At 39.2% G+C, this 22,493-nt stretch overlaps 1 protein-coding gene across 3 annotated transcripts in view; it reads right to left on the reverse strand.

The window, feature by feature from the left end:
- The window catches only part of Arfip1 (ADP ribosylation factor interacting protein 1), a 77,195-nt gene extending 56,447 nt beyond the window's left edge, over positions 1–20,748 (reverse strand). For 2 of the 3 annotated variants that reach the window (XM_051198748.1, XM_051198746.1), the window contains exon 1: positions 20,222–20,336. The gene's annotated coding sequence lies outside the window, so the exon portion shown is untranslated. Of the gene's footprint in view, positions 1–20,221; positions 20,337–20,692 lie in introns of those variants that run through there. The other variant, XM_051198747.1, reaches the window with a different exon arrangement.
- Between the last annotated feature and the right edge of the window lie 1,745 nt (positions 20,749–22,493).

A 22,493-nucleotide genomic window follows, 5' to 3' on the forward strand; every position in this document is an offset into this window, starting at 1 on the left:
TATTTTCAATTAATAAAGTCCCCCCCCCCAGCTGTTCTTTTCTTTCCTGCTTTTTGCTTCCTTGAGGCAAGATCACAAACTATGTATTTAATTGAGGATGACCTCTAATTATCTTCCTCCACCTCCTAAGAGTTGGGATAATAGGCATGTGCCACGACACTTCACCAAAAAGGAAACATTTTCAATGACTGATAATTTCAGTAACAGGGGAAAAAAAGAAAAAAAGAACCCCTGGGACAGTGGTGGTGCACGCCTTTAATCCCAGCACTCAGGAGGCAGAGACAGATGGATCTCTGTGAGTTCGAGGCCAGCCTGCAGCCTGGTCTACAGGGTGAGCTTCAGGGCAGCCAGGGCAACACAGAGGAACTCTGTCTCAAAATCCAAAACAAAACAAAAAAGGAACCCCCAGGGGTTGGGCTGCTGTTCTGTGGGTGGGATGACAATTAATACTGACTATCACCTAGGAGACGAGCCTCTGGGCATGTACGTAAGGGTTGGGCTGGTTTAGGCAGAGTGAGCTAGAGATAGACCATTATTCCAGGGGCTGAGGTCCTCACTGACTAAAAAGAAGAAAATGAGCTAAGCGCTCACATTCACCACTCTCTTCTTCCAGACTATGGGCACAATGTGCCCAGTGCCTGTTGCTCCTACCACATCTCCCTGAAAGGTAAACTGAGATAAGCCCAATCTTACTGGATTGTTACTGTTTATTTTTGTGGTGTCCATACTTAGCCAGTTTCTCAACTTCTGATGTGATCACACTGAATTCAGAGGAAGAAGAGACATTCTGTACAATACTATAACATTAGCATACTACTGAAATGTCACAACACAAACAACTCAGCATATATAAAAAGAAAATATTTAGGAACTAGTAAGTTTTTTATTACCTGCGCTTTAAAACTTTATTTAGTCATAAGTTTAAAGAACTATTTTCTATTTTTTGACTTATGTGTAGTTCTGTGTGCATTTTGACACACACATGTGAGTGCCCATGGAGGACTGAGGCTCTAGAATGACAGGTAGTTTGGGGTCATCTAATGTGGGCGCTGAGAACTAGACTTGGTTTCTCTGGAAGAACAGCAAATGTTAATCACTAAGACATCTTTCCAGACTCTAATCTTAAATTCATACAGTTAAATTTTTTTAAATAATTCTTTAAAAACTGATAATCAAATCTGCAGGTCAGTGCCGTCCAGCCTCTGCCACCACTGAAATAATTCCAGGCGAGGAAGTGAGTATAAAGCCCACACTTCGTCCAGCTGGAGCTCAGGGACAACCCTGTAAAAGCCAGTAAACGTGTTTGGAGACAAAGAGAAAGCTGGCCACTCGCCTCGCTTTCTATTTTATAAGGTATGAATGAGAGAAGGGTTTCCTTAGCACTAGTTTTTGTTTTGGGGTTTTGTTTGTTATTTTGTTTTGTTTTGTTTTCCAGACAGGGTTTCTCTGTGTAGCCCAGGCTGTTCTGAAACTCACTCAAGATCAAAGAATTGGCCTGAAATTCAGAGATTTGCCTGCCTCTGCCTCGCAAGTGCTGGGATTAAATGTGCACTCCACTACCATTGCCCAGCAAGCACTGTTATTTCAGTAGCCTAAAGCCGTCTGTCCCCTGGGCTCTCATCCTCTCCAATGTAGACAGTGAAGATCACAGCAAATAGGAAGAAGCTCTACACTGTCCCCTCCCACCACACCTCCTCACTCCTCCACCCCCTCCAGGGCCACAGTTTCCTCCACCAGGCACTCACTTCATGTTCCCAATAGTACCAAGGTTCCCACTCCTCACAGGACCATAGTTAGAAGGTTGCAGGTTATAATTTCCAAAAATCACTGTAATTTCTACTTCTGTAATTTCTTCCTCTATAGCTGTCATAACCACCTCCATGGCCTCTAAACCTGGTTCCCATATCTGATCCTCCACCAATATATCCTCCTCTCCCTCCTCCATAATCAGGGCTACCTCCAAAACTTGTACCTTCAGGTATACCCGTGGTAGCCAACCCAAAATTTACATCCAACTTTTATATCCACCACATTCTGCACCACAAACACACACAAATTGCCTCCTGGTCTTGGTCCTAAATTTCCAGACAGCCGCCACAAGACTCCCCAAACCTCCACTTGCACTCCTAGAACTTGAGACGTTCTGCATTTCTTGTCTAGACAATGCGTTTCTTACTTCTGTGTTTCAACCACTGATGGTTTGATTTTTTTGCAATACAATTTTATCCACAGGATCATGATCATAAAATGTAACAAAGCCAAGGCCTCACTTCCTTCCAGACTGCCTATCAGTAATTATTTCAACAGTATCAATTTTTCCATATTCTTCAAGTAATTTCTAAGGTGGTGTTCCTCAGGATTTTTTTAATCCTGCCATCAAACAGCTACTTCACAGTCACAAGAAGTCTAGGTTTTCCAGACTCTTCTCTTGATATGAAATGTTTGACTCAACTACTCTCCCGGCTATTAAATGAGGCTTTGCAGTCAAGGCAGCATCAACCTGAGAAAGTTACAAGAGCAAATCATCTTATCCTTTGCTTGTAGGATGCCTCATAACCAGTCTGTGAACTCTCCCCAATGCTTCTAGCAGTTTCTTAAATGTTCTTCTCTGAAGAGTTTCCAGAATGGTTCCTTTTCTGTTTCTTCTCCAAAGGAACCATTTTTAAAGTTTTCTTCATTGCAGACTCAGTTGCTTCAGCCTGATTTCCAGCAGTTGAGCAAGATGAGAAAGCCTTGCACACATAGGCACAGGACTTGCCATGATGTTGTAGTGAGAGCTTCCATGGCCCAAGAGAGTGTTTGAGAGCACCTGCACACAGCACATAGGACCGGCCGCCTCTTTAATTTCTATTTCACCATCTCTTTGATTTTTCCTTTTTGAGACAAGGTTTCTCTTTGTAGTCTTGGCTGTCCTGTAATTTGCTCTATATACCAGTCTGGCCCACCTGCCTCTGCCTCTCAAGAGCTGAGATTAAAGATATGGACCACCTGGCTTCTATTTCACCATTTTTTAATAGTAAAGGAATTGTTTAATGGTAAAGGAATTATTTTTCTTAGTCCAAAATCTACCCACAGCAACAATCTGGCAGGGTATGTGGTATCACTGTGCCCATTTATAAGGGACTGACTTGCAGCTCAACAACCAGCAGCAAAATAAGTTTGTCATATTGCAAAATATTTCACAAACAAAAAGAAAATAACAATAATCTTCTCCCCCTATTAAAAAAAAAAAAAAGGCTACAGCAGCCTAAATACCATTTACAAATATACCATTTCATCCAGATCTGAGAATCCCAAGTAATACCTCCAAGTGAGCATCCAAACATGCAAATATCTAAATTACAGTGAATGCCTCCAATCACAGAGGAGGAATTCCTGACTACTCATCTTAGATCTTTGAAACAGAACAGAGGCTTAACTGGTTTGCCAAGTCAGATGTCAGCCAAGGTTATGGGTTTCTTATTTGTTAATTTCTTTGTGAGGCTGCCCAGCTGCAGTTCCCTCTCAGTGTTAGGAAAGCTCTATATTTTAAGCCTTCAGGGAAAGGAAGCATTTCTCTGAGTTATTGAGCTGGAGCTGTTCTTGACTCAACAGCAGAAGAAGGTCCTCCAGTAGTTTTATGAATGTTCTCTGGTAAGTGTGAAACCGTTTACCAACTCTCCAGATGTCAGAATTCTATGAAGCCAGTTTCCTAGCTTAACGGTTCCTTATTCTAATACCAACAGCAGTCACTGTTAAAGCAACCTTCACTGGGTCTTTACTAAAGGCCAGCATTGAACTAAGAGTATTGCATGAATTATTTCTCTTAATACTCACAACCGCCTATAAGATAAACACAATATTCTAACTTCACAGATGAGGATATTAAGACCTACAAAGGTTAAGGAATTAAACTGAACAATTCACGTCCTCTTGCAAATGAAACCCTGTAAGAGAAGAACTAACAATGAGTACTGACCGTATGTCAGATGCCATTTTATGTGCCAATCATACAATAAATGGCTGAATTCTTTGTTTCATATGTATCAATGTATATAACCTTGCAGCTATCCTCTGGCCTCAGTACCATTATTCCTGCTTTTAGGAAATCTGCTGATGTCAGCTAGAAACTGATGAACTGGGATTCAAATCTGGCATTCTAATTTGAAACTTTAACCTCACAACATACTACTTCGAGGATGACTGAAATTAAATGGTGAATTAAAATTACCTAATCAAACATATCAACAATGCCAAGGTTGACAGCCTGGTTTGTGAAGTCTTCAGATTAGCAGGCCTGTTAGCATCTATCTACTGATGCTTTCTTATAAAGGCAGCCCATTGTAGCTGCCTTAAAGAGAGGCATGAACCAAGCAGGTCTCCAGCAAAAATACCATGGCTCCAGAAAACAACTTAGCTAGTCCCCTGCTCCCATCTCCAACTGCCTCTCAGGCCACAATCTCCCAGAACTCTCTTCACACTAGTTAACTTGGCAACCAAATGTCAACTAACATCTTCACCCTAGGAGCACAGTAACTCTCATTATCAACTTAATGTTTAGTCTATACCCTTGATAGCTGCCAAGACCAAGGGTTAAAATGCCCATGCCATATTTTTTCTGGCTTATTTATATCTTCCAAATCCTGAAAATGAACCTTGATGTAACAAAAGGGTTTCCGACAATGGATCACTTATGGGTAGATTGTCATTAACAAAGTTTATCCAAAGGCCAAAAGAAACACATATTAGAAACAAGTTTATGCACAGAAAATAATTTCTAGAAAATGCTTAGGAAAAAAAAAAACCCTAGAATTTTTATAGAAAAGATCTACAGTCTTATCAATTATATAGGGCATTTATCATTAACAGTAGTTTCATTTATTTAACAATTTAACAGTTTAATTTCAACCCAGTTTACCACTGAGCAAGCAAAATTAAAGGTATTATATATATATATATATATATATATATATATATATATATAAAGTTTTAAGTTTCCCCCAGATGTTTCTTAAATCTACCATATTTTTATGATATGATGGTCTCTGAAAATGCAATAAAAAGTACCCCAAAAATACTTCAATGTTTTGGTCACTGCTCATATTAAGTATGTATTTTTTCTGCTTTCCAGTAGTTACATTTTCAACCAGTTTTGAAGGATTAAATTCTTAATTTCAGTCAATTTTAGATTAAAAAAAAGAAGACGTGAATAAGATAGGCAGAGAGCAAAGACAGAAAGTGCAAATATTCCAGCCCAATTGTTCTAGTTCTGGCTTCAGATAGGAGGGTCGCAGTGCTGAGTGAGCTAATTATACATCTCAAGACAGACCATATTTTGTTCCAATATCAAAAGTACAAATGCCTTTTGTGTCAAATGAAATTACTCAGATTTTTGTTTGCCCATACAAAGACAAGGCAATTCTTATTATTATCTCATAATCTAAATACTTTCTGAAATTTCCTCCACTATTAGTACAAATACAGCTTATTAAAATGATGAATATAAGTATCGCTTGCATCAATTCAGCGTGGCTTAGGCAAATCAACATGCTAAATGAAACTGAAGGAAGACCTGCTCAAATACTAAGGATACCAACCTCAAGTCCAGCTCTGCCCCTTTCCATACTTCACAGATGTCACTTGATTCCTGTGACTTCACTTCCCTCATTATAGGGAGATTGCTAGAGCTGGTGAGATGGCTCAACAGATAAAGGAACTTGCCACCAAGCCTGAGTTTGACCTTTGGGACCCACATGGTAGAAAGAGAGAACCAACTCCCAATAGTTGTCCTCTGACTTGACACATGTGCTGTGGCATGTGTATACATGCACACACACAAAATAAACGAAAATGTAATAAAATGGGATTGTTAAACATCCCAACATTTCATATAGGGTAAATCAAGTTTTAAGCCTGGGGATGTAACTCAGTGGTAGAACATTTGCCTTGCATGCACAAGGCCCTGGGTTCAATCCCCAGCCTCATAACACAAGGAAACAGATAACAGTGATAGAGAACCGAATAATAGATACTATATACCATGAACACCACATTAAGACACTACAATCACCCTCAGCTCAACGTCAACATACAAATAGTGGAACAGTTCTATCAACACTAGTGTTTCCAAAAACTGAAAAACCTCTGAGGGTCAACATGATGCTTCACAATGACTTCATGCAACAGATTCTAGTAAAAAACAGACCACCTGTACAAAGTTTATGTGTAGCACAAGTGAACGCTTTGATTAAATGTGGGATCAACCCCTCAGATAGATCATTACATATCTATAAATATACCCAAAAAAGTGAAACTGAAGTCCTGTAACATGTCTGATCCTCAAAAACATAAACCCAAAACAATTCCCAAACAGTTCATATAAGAGTTATTTGACCTGACTTTACCACAGAAAATTCATCACTGTCACCAGGGGGGTTCTATACTTTTCTACAACAGACCATAATCAAGACAGTTAAATTACAGATATATATATATAATGTGTGTAGTTTATTTCCTCCTTGCCATTAAGTCATTTTGATAATTCCATGGCTTCAATAGACAGAGGACTCTCCATCCTATTATTATAAATGAAGAAAACAGAAGTGTTAAATCCAGGCAATTACTGAATCTGAATAAGTATATGGAACCTCATTTATGACTTTGTCAATTTTTTTGCATTTGTTACAAGTCAGTGTTTGAACCCATTGCTACCAACCCTGAGCATCATGTATGTTCAACTACCCACTACCCCAACACTATTTTAAATCCTCTGTCATTGTCATGTCCACTCTGTACCAGTCTTAGCTGCTTGCTCCCTCTTGAAACATATTTGTTCCATTCTTTTCCCACCTATTAACAGCCCCAGAACCTCTACCCTGTTCCTCAAACACACCAATCTTACTTTTTGCTTTTGCTGTTTCCCCTGCCTGGAAGATTATTACACTAAGATTTTTGCATGACTCTCATATCTCTTTCAAGCTTCTCCTCAGATAACTATCTTTGACCAACTTTTGTAAATGAGCACACTGTCACTTTTTAGCCTTCTATCATGCTTCATGGCAGATAACAAATATTACATAATAATAAACATAGTCAACATATCTCTTGCGAATACCTATAAAATAAAAGCCAACTCCAACTTGACACTCAAAATCCTTCCAATTATTTTCTTTCCACTATATGCTTTAGATTCGTTAAATCAAATTCACTCTCTACATACATATTTCCCAATTTCCTCTCCTTGTCTTTAGAAAGGACACCACTCACGTGCTCAACTCTATGCACATCCTAAGAGTGTAGTAACATTGCCACTAATATTCATCTAAACTGCCACAACCTTTATCACTCTATAGGCACTATTATCTTGCAATTTCTTTCTAAATTTCATTGATTAATCACCATACACCATGAATAAAAGGTCTACACTCAATTTACTTTTTAGACCTCAGAATTACACAAAAGAAGAATTTGTACATTTTCTTGTGTGTCAGAAGTTGTTATGTAGAGTTGCTAAATTAAGAGGAAGGCAGAAAAGAACTCAGACTATAATTCTAGAACAAGAAAACATAACTTATTTGTTTCCTTTGCTATTATTTAAAAATTATTCCATGTTTGTTTTCCTAGTTTCTAGCCTTTTTTTTTTTCCTGTTTAGTTTCTTAAATTTACTCATCTTTTTCAATTTCATTTGAGTTCGAACCATAGTGATGGTTCTTAATAACTCTGTTAACCTTTCCAAGATGCAAAGTCTTAGTGTGTAAATTTGGGAGGAAAACCTAAGGAGATTATATACATAAACCTGGTACAATGCCTAGAATCTCAGAGTATTTCAGAGGATGGTACAACTGTACCACTGTCATGCCACAAAGCATAAAGAGTCTAATTCTAGCCACACCACTGGGGTGGGGGGAGAAAAAACAGAATTTCATTCTAAATGACCAACTTCAAAGCTACAAAAGAGTTCTAAATCATACTCTAACTTAAACTCCTAGAATGCTTTTAAGCCAGGGTGTCAATTCAGCTTCTATTTACACAGTTAAGACTTTTCAAAATTATTATTATTATTGCCTTCTCTCTGGACGCTGCCTTTTTGGGTATGACTTAGCACTAACACACACAAAGAATACTTAATAAGCAGTTAATGTTAATTTACTTTGAACAAACCATTGCTTGACAGTGGTTTCCTTCAGATCACTATCATCCAAACTTTATTGTCTACTGAGCAGGGAATTTCTACTTCACCCCCTCTGAAAGCACCATCCACGTACAAGAAACTCACAGTGGCAAGCAGCAAACAGAGTAATGCTTTCATGTACTGTTAAGAACCCATCACTGGCTGGGCTGCCACCTTCCCTTTAGCATACATACACCTGACCTCACCTGATCATCTCTCAATGATATAAATTCAGAAATATGATCGTAGAAAAATTAAACCATAGACATGATATAGTATATACATATTATAGTACATAATATAGTATATTGTATATAATATATACATAGTATAAATATAACACAGTACAATAATTCTTTACTCAGGACACATACAACTATAACCTGTTTTGTCAGATGTTAAATAGCCAAGTTATCTTAAACTATACAGAACCTTCATGAAATCAGACTTGATGCTACACACCTATAATGTCGGCAAATCAGGAGGCAGGGTGATACCAAGCTCAAGGGCAGACAGACTGGACTACACGGCAAAACCCATCGAAAGACAAATGAGGACAGAGGAGGAGGAGGAAGGGAGGGTGAGAGGAAGGAATTTCATAAATTTTATACATATTCCCCAAATCGAACTGATAACCGTCAATGCTTAGATTAAGAGTCAATTATTGCCCAAGGGGTGGTAAGGCACACCTTTAATCCTAGAACTCAGGAGGCAGAAGCAGATGAATCTCTTGAGTTCAAGTCCAGGCTGGTCTACAGAGGGAGTTCCAAGACAGAAAAACCCTGTCTTGAAAAACAAAACAAAATAAAACCAAACAAACGAAAAGTCAGAATTCTATGTTACCCAATATTCTGGGAACACAGTTGAGTGGCACAGTACAGCAGTTGCCTAGCATGCATTAGGCCCTGGATGTAATCCTCACAACTGAAAAAAAGAAGATGGACATCAGGCTTAACTGAAGAAATAATGGGTCTTTACAAGTGGCAGACTGGTACAGGAACATAGAATTTGGGGTCGATGGGCCCCACGTTGTATTCTTGTCTTTCCAAATCCTGTAAGTCAGTCATCTGTCTTTCATCCACCTGAAAGTTTAAGTTTATTCAACTTCAACAATAGGAAAAATAGCAACTGCTTTACTTATGGAGCTGAATTATTCTAAAGATGTATGTGGGGAAAACAGTAAGCACTGCTTGTGCTTAGTTTTATGACTTGAACTCAAAAACAAAACAAAAACAAACCTGTTTAGTCTTTCTCTCCCATTTAATGAGCTACATAAATTAACCCATTTAATGAATCCTTTCTTTTCTTCCTCATTAATCTCTCTAGTATTGAGCTTCAATAGTGGATCTTAAGGTGTTTTATCAGAATCAATTGTAGAACCTTCAAAACCCAAAAACCATGAATAAGACCCAGTATCTATCACTGCAGGTTCACTGAGTCTCAAGTTTGGAGCTCAGTAGTTGAAAAGCACTCTCTTCCTGGATTCAGATGCCCACTCAGTGAGAGAGCACTCAAGGGAGTAAGTCATGCAAAACATGAGCCATTTTGATAAAACTATCTGCAGTTATATGGGTAAAATAAATAGATAATTTATTAAACAGATAAATGCTTCTAAAAAAAATCCGAAGTCATTTATGTAGAAAGAAGGAAACAATTTCATACAACAATTTAAAAGACTGTTAACTTGATCTGACTGATAAAAACTGATCAAAGATGTCTAAAGCCAACATGTTAGTGATTTGTGATCTCTCAAAGCAAAGCTACGAACCAGAACTCAGACCTCTTGCCCAGATATTGGAGAAGTAACCTTTAATCCTGGTAACTGAGGTGACTGCTCACTGTCTGAGACACAATTCTCAGATTTCATCTGATAAAAGCTTAAAATAGAAGCTATTCCTGCTTCTAATTTATGCAGCAATACATGGAGAATGTCAGTACATAAAAGAGCTCAGTTAAGCATAAAGAAAAGATTCCAAAAGTACTCTCAACTTAATCAGGGAAACAGAGAACTGCAAGATACCATGCTATCACTACAGTGCAAGAAATGAGTTTCTAGTCTCAAAATACACTGTAAAGAACATTTTTATTGTTCACAAACAGAATCTAATAGCTCATTCAGAAAATAATACAAAACGACTGGGTAAGATTTAGCCCAAGAATACAGGGTTGATTCAATCAGAAAAATCTATTAATATATAATGTTCTCATAAATTTAACAGGGTAAACATATAGTTTTTTCCATATACACTGAGATGGAGTATAGCTGACAAACTGAAACACCCATTCAAAATTAAGTACTAAAATAGAAATATAACTGACTGTCTCTCAGCATAAGATGTGTGTATTCTGTACTTTATTTAATAAAGAAAAAAAGCAGGCATTTGCACTAAGATTGGGAATAAGGCAGAAATTTCTACCATCTCCATTATTATTCAACATTGTACTAGAAGTATTGGCCAATCCAACCAGTTATGAGAAATCAGAGTAATAATAAAGAACTTTACTTGCAAACAGGACAGTACATGCCTGGAGGGGAGACAACAAAGAATCAACAACTAATTCAAAAAGAAAAGAATTCAAAAAGAAAAATATTCAAAAGTCAAAGTCTGCATATACAACAATAATCAGTGGACCAAATGGCAGGGGGAGGAAAATCCCATTTGTAATAACAAGAAGACTAAATAGCATAAACTAATGAATAAGTAAATAAATAAAGTGTAAAACCTATATGAGAAAAAGATGAAAGACCAACTGGACAAAGGCAGATATCACCTCTTCTTGGACAGAATGACAACCACTGGTAGAAAAATACACACACTGCAGCAATCTTTGCAACCATAAAATACTGGAAACCGCTTAAGTCTATATATACAAAAGTGATTAAACTACATTACATCTAAACCAGGGAAGTTCAGCCTTTGACACTGTGATGTTACTGTTTACATGGGTAATACTCAAGAACCCTGTAGCTGAGTTTAAAAAGGAAAAACCCATGACGTTCTAAGTTTACAGTCTTGTGTTGGCCACATTGATGGCTATCCTTGGCAGCATCTAGCCCACAAACCATAGGTTAGGCATGTCTGAAACTATGTAACTAACTGCTCATTGGAAAAAAACCAGTCTGACAAGCTACATTTAGCTACCTTTAATCTAAGAATGAAGGGGAATACAAGAACAGAGAAACAGAACTCTAAAACAAAGGAGACAGATCATCCCCAGGGACAGCTGAGAAAATGGTGGAGTAGAAAGGGGAAAGAATGGGAAGTGGGAGCTAGCAGGATGAAGAAGCACTGAGACTTCTTTAGTTACAGTTTTTAAAAATAACTCTGACTCGTTAAGAAGTCACATCATAATGATGCTTACATATTCTTGAAAAATAATTTTAATGAAAGCTGTCACTAACTAGGGTGGGGTGGGAACTGAAATTCTAACAAACCAATGTGTTGTAAACAGGGAACTAAGAAAGCAGGGAGGAAAAGGAAACCAAATCGAATACAGATGGGCACTTAGCAAATTATCTGTAACCCCGAATGTAGGAGAGGCAGGCAGGAGGGCTATATGAAAATGTCTTCTTTAAAAATAAAAGGAAAGAGAGTTTGGTATGGTGGCACACGCCTTTAAACCCAGCACTTGGGAGGCAGAGGCAGGGGGATCCTCTGTGAGTTTGAGGATAGCCTGGTCTACAGAGGGAATTCCAAGACAGTCAGGGCTACACAGGGAAACCTTATCTTGGAAAACAAAAAGTTAACTCGTGTGTGTGTGTGTGTGTGTGTGTGTGTGTGTGTGTGTGTGTGTGTGTTGTAATGTAAGCATGCAGGATAATCAATTCAAGCCTCACCAGCCTAGGGTAATGAGACCCTATCTCAAAACACACACACACACACACACACACACACACACACGCACGCACGCACGCACGCACACACGCACGCGCACACACACACACCACAAAGTAAGACTATACATTTTCTGCTATCAGCATATCAGCATAGCTCAAGTGGTGGAATCTGTACTTTGAACTCAAAAGGTGATGGAGTAAATGCTACCTACTCTCCCAAAAATGATACACCTTTTTCAACCTTTATACAAATTCAGCTATTGTTAACATTGTCTTTAAAACAGAACGATAAATTACTACTACAAAATTACCATTAATGGCTATGCCCTCATGGGCCAGTTATGCTGTAGGTCAAAATGCCTTGTTACTTCTCAGACTCATTCTCCATAACCAGCCAGAGGTATTCATTAACTACTAAGTTTAATGGACAAGACCCTACAAAGTAAATTACTAAGTAGCATTTATGAAAATGCATACATATAGTATTGATTGAAGTTTATAAGACAATTAAAGCTATTTGAGATTGTTTAGCTTTTACTGTAAAAAAATCACTTGATTATTTCTATAAAATGAAGAAAAATAACTTATTCAAAAGGAAGCCATATAAAAAATTTAATATGGGAGGAATTTAATGAGGGGAATTCTGTGACCTACAACCTTAAACACAATCGTAGCCTCCTTAGAACCCAAGGAAAATAGAGCAACAGATTCTAGATCTGCCAGATTTCTCACAAATAAGAAACAATGGAAAAAGTAAAACCCAGTAGTCAGTCTCTATGATGCCTCTGAGTCTAAAGACACCAGAGTTTAATATTAATGATCTGTGAGGCCATCGCTGTTGAACAGATTTTTTTAAATTAATTTTTATTTAAATTAAAATGAACAGATAAAACAGATGCTGTTTTCAAACTAGCATGCCATATTCCATAGGAGCTCTGAAACAGTATGCCCAAGCTGAAGGCAGACATATATAGTAAGGTAGATATAAATAGCACATACATGATATATCATACTGAATGTGAATTTAGGTTCTTCTTTTAGCAAAATAAGTATATTACGGAATCTAAAGCAAAATCCACTTGAATAATACACACAACTCTTTAAACGTACAGATTTTTAAAATAAAATGATACTTCAAGCCAGGCATGGTGGGTCACACTCTTATCTCAGACTTGAGAGTTGGAGGCAAGAGGATCAGGAGTTCAAAGTCATCTTCAGCCACACAATGAGTTCAAGTCCAGTCTGGGCTATATGAGATCTTAACACAGACACACACAACAATTTTTTTTTATTAAAAATGCAAGTCTTTAAAGAAACATTTAAAGTTTTCTTTGTAGGAATACTTTACTAAAATCAGTCTGAAGAGCACTACAAATGGGGTGGAGGAGGTGGGGATAACTCAGAACACTAATGTAGAAAGCACAGGACTGGGGCTTGCTTTGATCTAACTTGGCTTGACTTCTTTGCAGTGTTTTATGTTTGCCATTCCAGAAGCTGGTGATAATGATAAGTAGTTCTATTTCTAAGAATTTTTTTCTCATTCAGATTAAGTGTGAAGAGACCAATAAGGCTTGTTTTGATGTCACAATTCAGTGTTAATCTTCATGAGGAACTGGTTAATTTACAATTTAAGAAATGGACCAGCTCTATTAATTAACCCTTTATATTTAGAGTTGTTTAGAGATGAAAATAATACCCCAAACATAGAAGAGTCCCTGTCAAAACAATTTAAAATAATTGTCTTCTATGACAGTATTCCTAAAACAAAGCAAAAATCCTTTCCTTATAGCCCAATGAAAAGTATATCGACTTAAAAATGATTTTCCATATAACATGTTCAAAGTATATTATATACCTTTTCATAAACTGAATAACAAAATAAAAATAGTATTTCTGTTTTTATATCAACAACTATCTGGTAACTTTTGATAGCTGTTTATCTTGACAGCCACCTAGCATTCTTTTCAGATACTAATAAATTGAATTCAGGTGGCTTATTAAGACAAAAGCATCAGTCTAGTACTTCAGAAGTAGAAAGCTTTAACCAAGTACAGTTAACGCTTAATTATATGTAATAAAGAGAAATTATATGTAATAAAGAGAAACAACTAATAAGTTAACCTAACAGATAGTCAACAATAGCCGTTCCTGTCACCATAACAATCTTTAAAAACAGGTAATAAAAATCAACTATTTGGAAAAGCCTTTGTCTTTTTCCCATTGTGTTACAAAGAAACTAATCCAATATAAAGTGGCAGGGTTCTCAAAGCTCCATTACTCTCTGAAAAGGAAAGTAGCAGTAAATAAATGCTCCATTATTCAGTTTAGTGTTGTCTCTTTCTTCACAGACAGGCTAGCTGGGTTCCAGCACATTAGCAGAGAAGCCAACCAAAAACCAACGATACTACAGTGTTTGCTACTTGCTGTAGTTCATTTCATTAAAAGATCCAACAACTTACTTGTTACATGGTATTATAATATGAACTGCTTTTCTCCCTTAGTAATTGATAAATGGAAAGTTACTAAGCTCCCCTAAAACCCTATCAAATAACTCACCTCAAAATTCATAGGTAAACTTTTTTTCAGTAGATAAACACAGCTTAATACAGACAGATACAGATCATCACATATAAAATGTTTACATACATTCTTGTGCATATTTAAGGTAGCGCACACATATATATTTCCTTGCTCTATCTCCTGAGAGTCCCTAGAAGCAATGACAGTCAATGTTCTCAGCAATGAGAACACACACAGCCCAGTTACTGGTTTCTAATAGCATTTTCTAATAAAAAGAACGGAGGCTCCTGGGAAAATGGATTGTTCTAGAACCAGAAAAGGTAATATGCTAAATGAACCAGAAAAATCTTGCAGAACAAAAATTAAAACCTAATGAAAAAACACACACAAAAAAAAATGCTGGGGTAAAGAAAAAAAATTTTTTTTCATAATGATGAAGGTATTTCAAGAGATCAATTAAAAAGGCTGGAATAACTACAGCAATAAAAAGCACTGTTGCTACTTACTGGGCAGCAATACTGCTTACATGCCTTTCATCCCTGCTCTTAAGAGGCAAAGGCAGGTGGACATTCGGGGGCAGCCTGGTCTACAGAGTAAGTTCCAGGACAGCCAGGGCTACACAGAGAAACCCTGTTTCCAAAAACCAAGAAAAGGAAAAAAGAAAAAAACACAGTTGAACTGCTGAATTATAACCAAAAGTGCAAAACGTGTACTCATTTGTCAGAACAGACATAGAGTCTGGAGAGACCGTTCAGCTGTGAAGAGAGTGTGTACTGCTCTCACCCAGGACTGGAGAATGCCCTCAACAGCTATGTCAGGTAGCTTACAGCCTCCTGTAACTCTAACTCTAGGGTAACTGAAGTCCATGGACACTAGTGCTGCACTCATGTGCGCATACCCATACACAGACACACACACAGACACAGACACACACACTTTAAAATAATAATACAAATTTGATATAAATGACTGAGTGAATCAGTAAATAGAAGAGAAATACCCCCTTTACAGATTACTTCCCAAAAAAAATTTTATGAAGACCTCCCCCACTTTTTAGGAAGTAAAGCGGAATTCTCAACTATCTTTGCGGCACACAGAAAGCTAGTCTGCTGTAAAGGCAGTATTCAAAGGGAAGGGCTTAGAAAGAGTAATTCCACAGTGGACAAATCTGACAAATCAAGACTGTCATGAAGGTTAGCACCAACAGTGCAGTTAGAGTGACCATCAGGGCTAGCACCGTCACTCTGCGGGTCTCATGCTAATCATGAGAAAAACACCAGACAAATCCCCACAGATGGATGTACAGGAGACCTTTAGATAGTAGACTGCAAAACTATCAACTCATCAGAAGCAAGGAAATCTGAGAAACTGTCTATGCCAAGAATACCTGATGGTTGGATGGGACCCTGGAACAGAAAAGGGACACAGAAGAAAGCTGACACAATGTAAATAAATGTGTCACACTAATGAAATATGTTAATAGGAAAAGCTGGGTATGGAATATTCAGGTACTTCTACACTATTTTTTGAGTAATTCTGTAAGGCTATCCAAGATTTCATTATAAATAATATAAAAATATTACACTATTTTTAAACTACTAGTATTTTATATAGGTATATATGAGAAACCAAAAATTTAGTTTACAATTTAAATGTTTCCTTTTAACTACTATATATATATAACAATTCAAATTCAAAATCTTTAAAAAAAAACGAACAACAAACAAAACCTATGAGCTGAAATCTTTAATGCCACCAACTTTAGTAATTTCATGTGCTGGGTCCAGAGTCATGGCATACACACACAAAAACACAATAAATATATGAATTACTAATAAATCAGGAGCTAAAAAGGTGGCTTTCTAGTTTCAAGCACTTGCTGCTATTGCAGGAGACCCAGCTGTGTCACACATACAAACAGGTATACACACACACACACACACACACACACACACACACACACACACACAAATAAAGTGACCTAATTTTTTTTTCGAGGAACAAAGGAGTCCAGCTTGGTACAGCAGAATTTCTCAGACCATGATTCAGATATAGCTGAAGAATTATCATTGTTAAGAAATTCTTTTACTCTAAATGCAATGCAAGTCACAAAAGAGCTAGGTAAAGTTGAGTGACAATCAGTGTGTTCATAATAAATCAATGCCCTCAGGATGGATAAAGGACTGAAAATAAGACAAAAGCAGACAAAAATGAAGGCTATATACAAGTTTCAGGCAAAGTGACAGTATGGAAACTAAAGCAGTGCATGGAAGTAGGGAAAACCATTATAAGAAAAATTAGTACCTGTTGACACATTTGACATCATCAAGGAGAAGATGTAAGGACTGTTTCACATTTTCAAGATTTTACATGTACAGACAATGTCATCACTCAGGGAAAACAGAAACAAAGAAAAGAGAGGCAATGCTTTGTGGGTAAGAGAAGAAAAGAAATGTGTCTACTTTGGATATAACTGAGTTGAGACATCTTTAAGTTCCAGGAAGGGCATCAAGCAGATAGCAAGATGTACAGATCTACAGCTCACGGAAGACAGAAACTGTGCGTGCCCTTAGGAAAGCTGACAGTGTTGTCCTAGAAAAGGAGCTAACAGCACAGTAATCCCAATATGCAAGAAGATCATTAGACTTAGACTCTGACCATCTGGATTTAGTTAAAAAGCCAAGACAGAACACAGCTATGTTTTGTCAGCTAAAACAAAAACTGCTAAGTACCACAGGGAAAGTTTTCCTATCTTGGTTCAGTAATATACTAATTATGTAACAAATTACAGCATTTCAAAGTTTTAGCCAGGCTGGAAAATACTGTTAGAAATGTTCTAAATCCGCACTGTCCTAAAAGGCAGGCACAGACATAAGAGACCACTGGGCACTGACATGTGGCTGGTGCAACTGAGTGAATTTTATCTCATTTCATAACCTAAACAGCCACAAGGTTAGAGGCCATGGTGTTAGAACGAAGAGGGTTGAGATTCCTTGCGATCCTCAACTACATTTTGAATTAACTGAGAAGAGGGGACCTGTGACCTGGATGGAATACTGGGGGTAGAAGAAATTTTCATTCTATCTGCTTATTATATAACTGTTAATTTCATTTCAAGATTATATAGTATAAGGCTGGAGAGATGACGGCTTAGGTAGACCTCTGTTTTACAGCCTTTGTTATCTACCCCAAAAGTAGCAGCGCTACAGACTGACTGCCAGTTAGTCACCATTCACCCAACCTCATCACGCTCCATGTCCCCTGGAGTAACTCGGTGTTCAGTGTCTACCAATAGCATTAGTTTCCACCCAAGGCTCTATGAATTTAAGTGCTTTGCTGAATTTATCCCTTCCTCTATCCCAAATGATCATTCTGAAATTTATGGTTCCAAACTTATTATGCCAAGGTTAGTTTCCATTCTTACAGGTCATAATAAATACAATCCAGCAAACTTGAATCCAACTCCACAAAATAGCCCTAACAACTACCAATCTATACCTTTTCCAATTCTCTCTCTCTCTCTCTCTCTCTCTCTCTCTCTCTCTCTTTCTCTTTTTAATTCAACAAGGTGTTCATCCACTAAAGAGAAAGAGAAGAAACCATCTTTGTTTTGATTTCTAATATGTAATCAAATAAGGTATCTCCAACTCATTCCAAAAATTATATAATGGAAGTATCCTAGAAGCTGTCTACAGTTAAGCATCTAAGAACAAATCCTGGCTCCATCAGAATTATTCTAAGCAAATTATCTTAGCTCTGCTGGTCATTTAGTTTCATTCTCTTCATCTAGAACAGTGGTTCTCAACTTTCATAATATTGCAACACTTTAACAGTTCCTCAAGGTGTGGTGACCCCCAATCACAAAATTATTTTTGTTGCTGCTTCATAACTGTAAGTTTGCTGTTTCGAATCATAATGTAAAAATCTGTATTTTCCAATGGCCTTAGGTGACTCCTCTGAAAGGGTCATAAATAGGTCATGACCCACAGGTTGAGAACTGCTGATCCATAAATGGGGCAGGGGGAACAACCTTATCAAGTTGCTAGAAGGAAGAGGTAACCATGAAAAGCACCGGGCATCATAGACATACTAAGCAAATAAATGTGCCTTTCCCTGCGGTGCTAGGCAGAGTTTTGTCTTCTGAATTTGCCCTTATCCTGCACGTAACTAGCTTAACACTGACCGCTCCACCAAGTGAGGACACTACACTGAGGGAAAATCATGTTACTGTTTAAAGAGGAGAACTGGTTGCTTTAGACAAATTAAGATGAGCTGTGCAGGTAACATTGTGTGAAGTGAACTTCAAAACTTCACAACTTCAACTTCCAAACACTTCAAGTCAAATCAGTAAGTAAATACACACTCTAGCACTTAAATTCACAAGAAATAATTAACACACACGGCAGAGGATGAAGAAAAAGGGATGTGGAAAATTGCCACAGCCAAATGGTCTACATAAAACATCTTATTTGTCCTTCCTTAGGGAAGCCCAAGCCCAAGGCAGACATCTCCAGTTAAATAAGACAGTGGAAGTAAAGAGCAGCTACCATTTTAATGCTTTGTCCTGAGCTGCACCCAGTGGGCTGGTGATAAACACATCTGTTTTAGAGAAGCAATGGGCATAGCCAGCTATCCCTAAAAAGAAACCTCAAAACCCCAAATCAGGAACCAATGTGGTTCCTTCTATAGGTCCAGGGAGAAATTTAGAAACACTGTAGTTTTGAAGTAGTGAGATTTCAGTACCAGGCTGTAATCCCTGCACTCTACTCTGCTTAACCCCCCCCCAAAGCCATTTGCAGTTTGGGAAAAACAACAGCTCCATGAGTAAACCATTTTCATTTGCTTCAACAAGACACTAAATCAGTGCTTTTTAATCTTGGATATTATACATGTCTTTTAAGAATCTGATAAAATAATGCATTTGCCCAGAACACATGCATACAAATTTTGTACATGTGGTCATAGGAAAAAAAAAAAAAAAACCTGAAAAATCACTGATACCTGGGCTGAGGCCCTAACCCAGCAATAAGTCAAGGATAATCCAAAAGAAAGTAACATCTTAATCAAAAAGTAAACAAAATAGCTCAGAAAATACCAATGGAAATACGCTCTTTTCCTATATACTAAGTGTTAGACTTTGTAGTTAGGAGACAGCGTTGATCATGTTGAACAAGAAAAAAAAAAAAACTAAAAGCAAATGAAAACAGAACCATAAGAAAAGTGTAATAATCACAGTAGCTGCTCTGAACCAGCAGCAATGAAATGGCCAATTCCTGCAGCCTCCAGAGAACCGACCAACGTCATCAATCTGGTGCACCTTTCTTTGCCAACAAAGTTAATTAAATGGCAAATGTGAACACACCCTCGCAGTTATGAAAGCAACACGTTGAGGAAAAGCCCGGCAATTCTTTCTTTCTTTCTTTTCTTTTTTTTTTTTTTTTTTTTTTTTTTTCTGCTCAGATAAGAACCAAGTAAGTATAGTTCAGGAAAAAATAAAGGAGGGAGGAACAAAATCCTGAAAGGGTGGCTTAAAGAATCTGCAGGAAGTACAAACTTTTTTTTTTTTTTTTTTTTTTTTGCGATCAGAGGGCTCAAGAGGAAGATAAGAACAAAGCCAAGGAAGCAATAAGAGGGCAGAAAGTCTAGAATCTAAACACTTAAATTTCCTTTCCTAGACACGTAAAGAGTAGTAACTTGGCAATGAAGAACGCACCAGAAGCCAGGGCCACAATTTCCTCCTCCAAACTCCAGCACTTCTTAGACGCCCTCACCAGCACTCATGCTTGGGACGTTTCAGGCAGTGCGCCTCCCAGCACCAGTGACAGGCTACTTCTCGTGGGACTGTCGCTACCTCCCTTCCTCTCGCAGCGGGAGAGAGGAAAGGGCGGGGGGGATGCACGAAAAAGTGAAGAGGAAGGCGGCCCACTGGGACAGAGTCCAGAAGGGCGCGTACGCTGCCACCTCTTCCCACCCACAGCCTGCAGAACCGAGCGCGTGCAGCCCCGCCCCAAGGGCCGGTGCTGCCCCCTTCACTCCAGGACAGGAGGGACCAAGGCGCGGACTTGGCTGATCCCGGGGGTGGAAGTGCTCGGGAGCAAGTTTGCAGCGAGAAGCCGGAGGCGACGCGTCCGCCGTCGAGCGTGCCACTCCAACCCCATCCTTCTCGCCGCGGCTCCGCCCTCACCTGTCTATCAGCAGGGGAGCCGGCAGCGCTCGGTCGCGGGCACTCCCGGTCGCAGCACTCGGGAACCGCGTCAACCCAGGGCAGAAGTGAGCGGAAGCACCACCCGGAGCTTTTCCTTCGTCCCCTCCTCCACGCACTTCGGCTGCTCCGGGGCGAGGAACAGCTGCAGCTGTCACAGACTCAGGGCGACCAACCGCCGAGGATACTTGCATCCGCGACCTATCAACCCTTCCTCCGGCGCCTGCAGCACAGCCTCGGAGCCGGAAGTGAGAAGACCGGAAGTGCGGGGTCTTGAGCCCTGGGCAGCCTCTCTCTCTCCCCAGAAGCCGAGCGGGGCGCCGCCACGTCTCTATGGTGCGCGCGCGTCTCTCAAGGGGCTGGGTCGTCCCGGCTCCGCCCCGGGCTGCAGCCCGGGCGACTACATCCGGGAATCCGCACGGGCCGTTGCCTGGGTAACCGGACCGCGGCGTGGAGTAGAGCGCTTAGCTCTGGTTGGTGGGGTGCAACCCTTCGGCTAGGTGTCTCCTATCCTTTTCCCACACTGACACCCGGTGCCCGGAGGGTGGAGGTGGTCGTATCTCACCACCGAACTACTACCGAGGAGTCGAAGCTTTGTCAGCCACCGGAGAGAATGGAGAAGTTTATTCCAGCCGCACGGGCTGGACGCGGAAGGGATGGAGCGGAGAGATCAGCAGCAAGCCCAGGACAGCACGGGAGCTTGACCCTCGATTTCCCCGGTGTCTCGCCTTTCCCCCGCGACCTCCGCATCCATGAGCATGCGGTGATAGCTTTGTTTCTGTGCTTTCCCGCCCTGCTCGTCCTTTGACTTTTCTTTGCTCGTCCTCTTACGAGCATCCGTGTTCGTTCTTCTTTTCTGCTTATCCTCATCACCTCTTAAGTACATCGTCTTCCTCCTGTCCACAGAAACCGCTCAACTGTCCATTCTCCCAGAACGCTTCTTGGTCGTTTTTTACCTGTCTTTGTGGGTACCTACAAGAATTCTCCCTCCCGAAAACAGACTGGAAAGAAAGTGACTCTCGGCAGTACTAGCTAGGAGTGTGCCAGAGCATATATCCCTGAACCGTGTCCTCCCCAGACACTACAGCCAGGCAGTGGTGGCACTTGCCTTTAATCCCAGTACTCGTGAGTTCGAGACCAGTCCAAAGGGCAAGTTCCAGAACAGGCTCCAAAAGCTACAGAGAAACCCTGTCTCGTATATATATTACACTACATACACTTCAAACCTAAGTAATGGTATTTTCTTAGATATCTAGCATTTCAACTCTTACAAAAACAATGCTGGCATCCCCAAACATTAAAAAAAAAAAAAAAACAAAAAACAAAAGGAATGGATCGAGAGAGGAGAATTTTTAAAGCCAATTTACTCAAACCATAACTATTCTGCATTGTATTCTGAATTTTCCTACTCAAAGCCATCCTCCTAGTTGGAACCCATTAGTCTTCCCCATCATTAGATAGGGGCCCAAATCACACATAACTCTTGCTCTCATTGCATAGGAACTGAATAAGACTTGTAGCTAAGAGCAAGTGTTAGCTACAGGTAGGAGGGATAACTTGAAAATCATATCTTATAATGCCCAGTTATGTATAAATGATATGGACAATTAGTACTTAGCAGAACTGTGTGTAGTCTCCTTAAGGATCCCTAAAGGTGTCTCTTTGAGTTTGGGGATCTTGGTTTCTTGTGTTGGTTTTTTCTCCCTTAGTGGCATAATGTCTTTGGGAATTGCTAATAGTTTCTATGTTAGTGCTGATAAACTTGGAACTAATGCTCATTTCT

The sequence above is a fragment of the Phodopus roborovskii genome, unplaced genomic scaffold (assembly GCF_943737965.1).
Source record: "Phodopus roborovskii unplaced genomic scaffold, PHOROB, whole genome shotgun sequence".
NCBI lineage: Eukaryota > Metazoa > Chordata > Mammalia > Rodentia > Cricetidae > Phodopus > Phodopus roborovskii.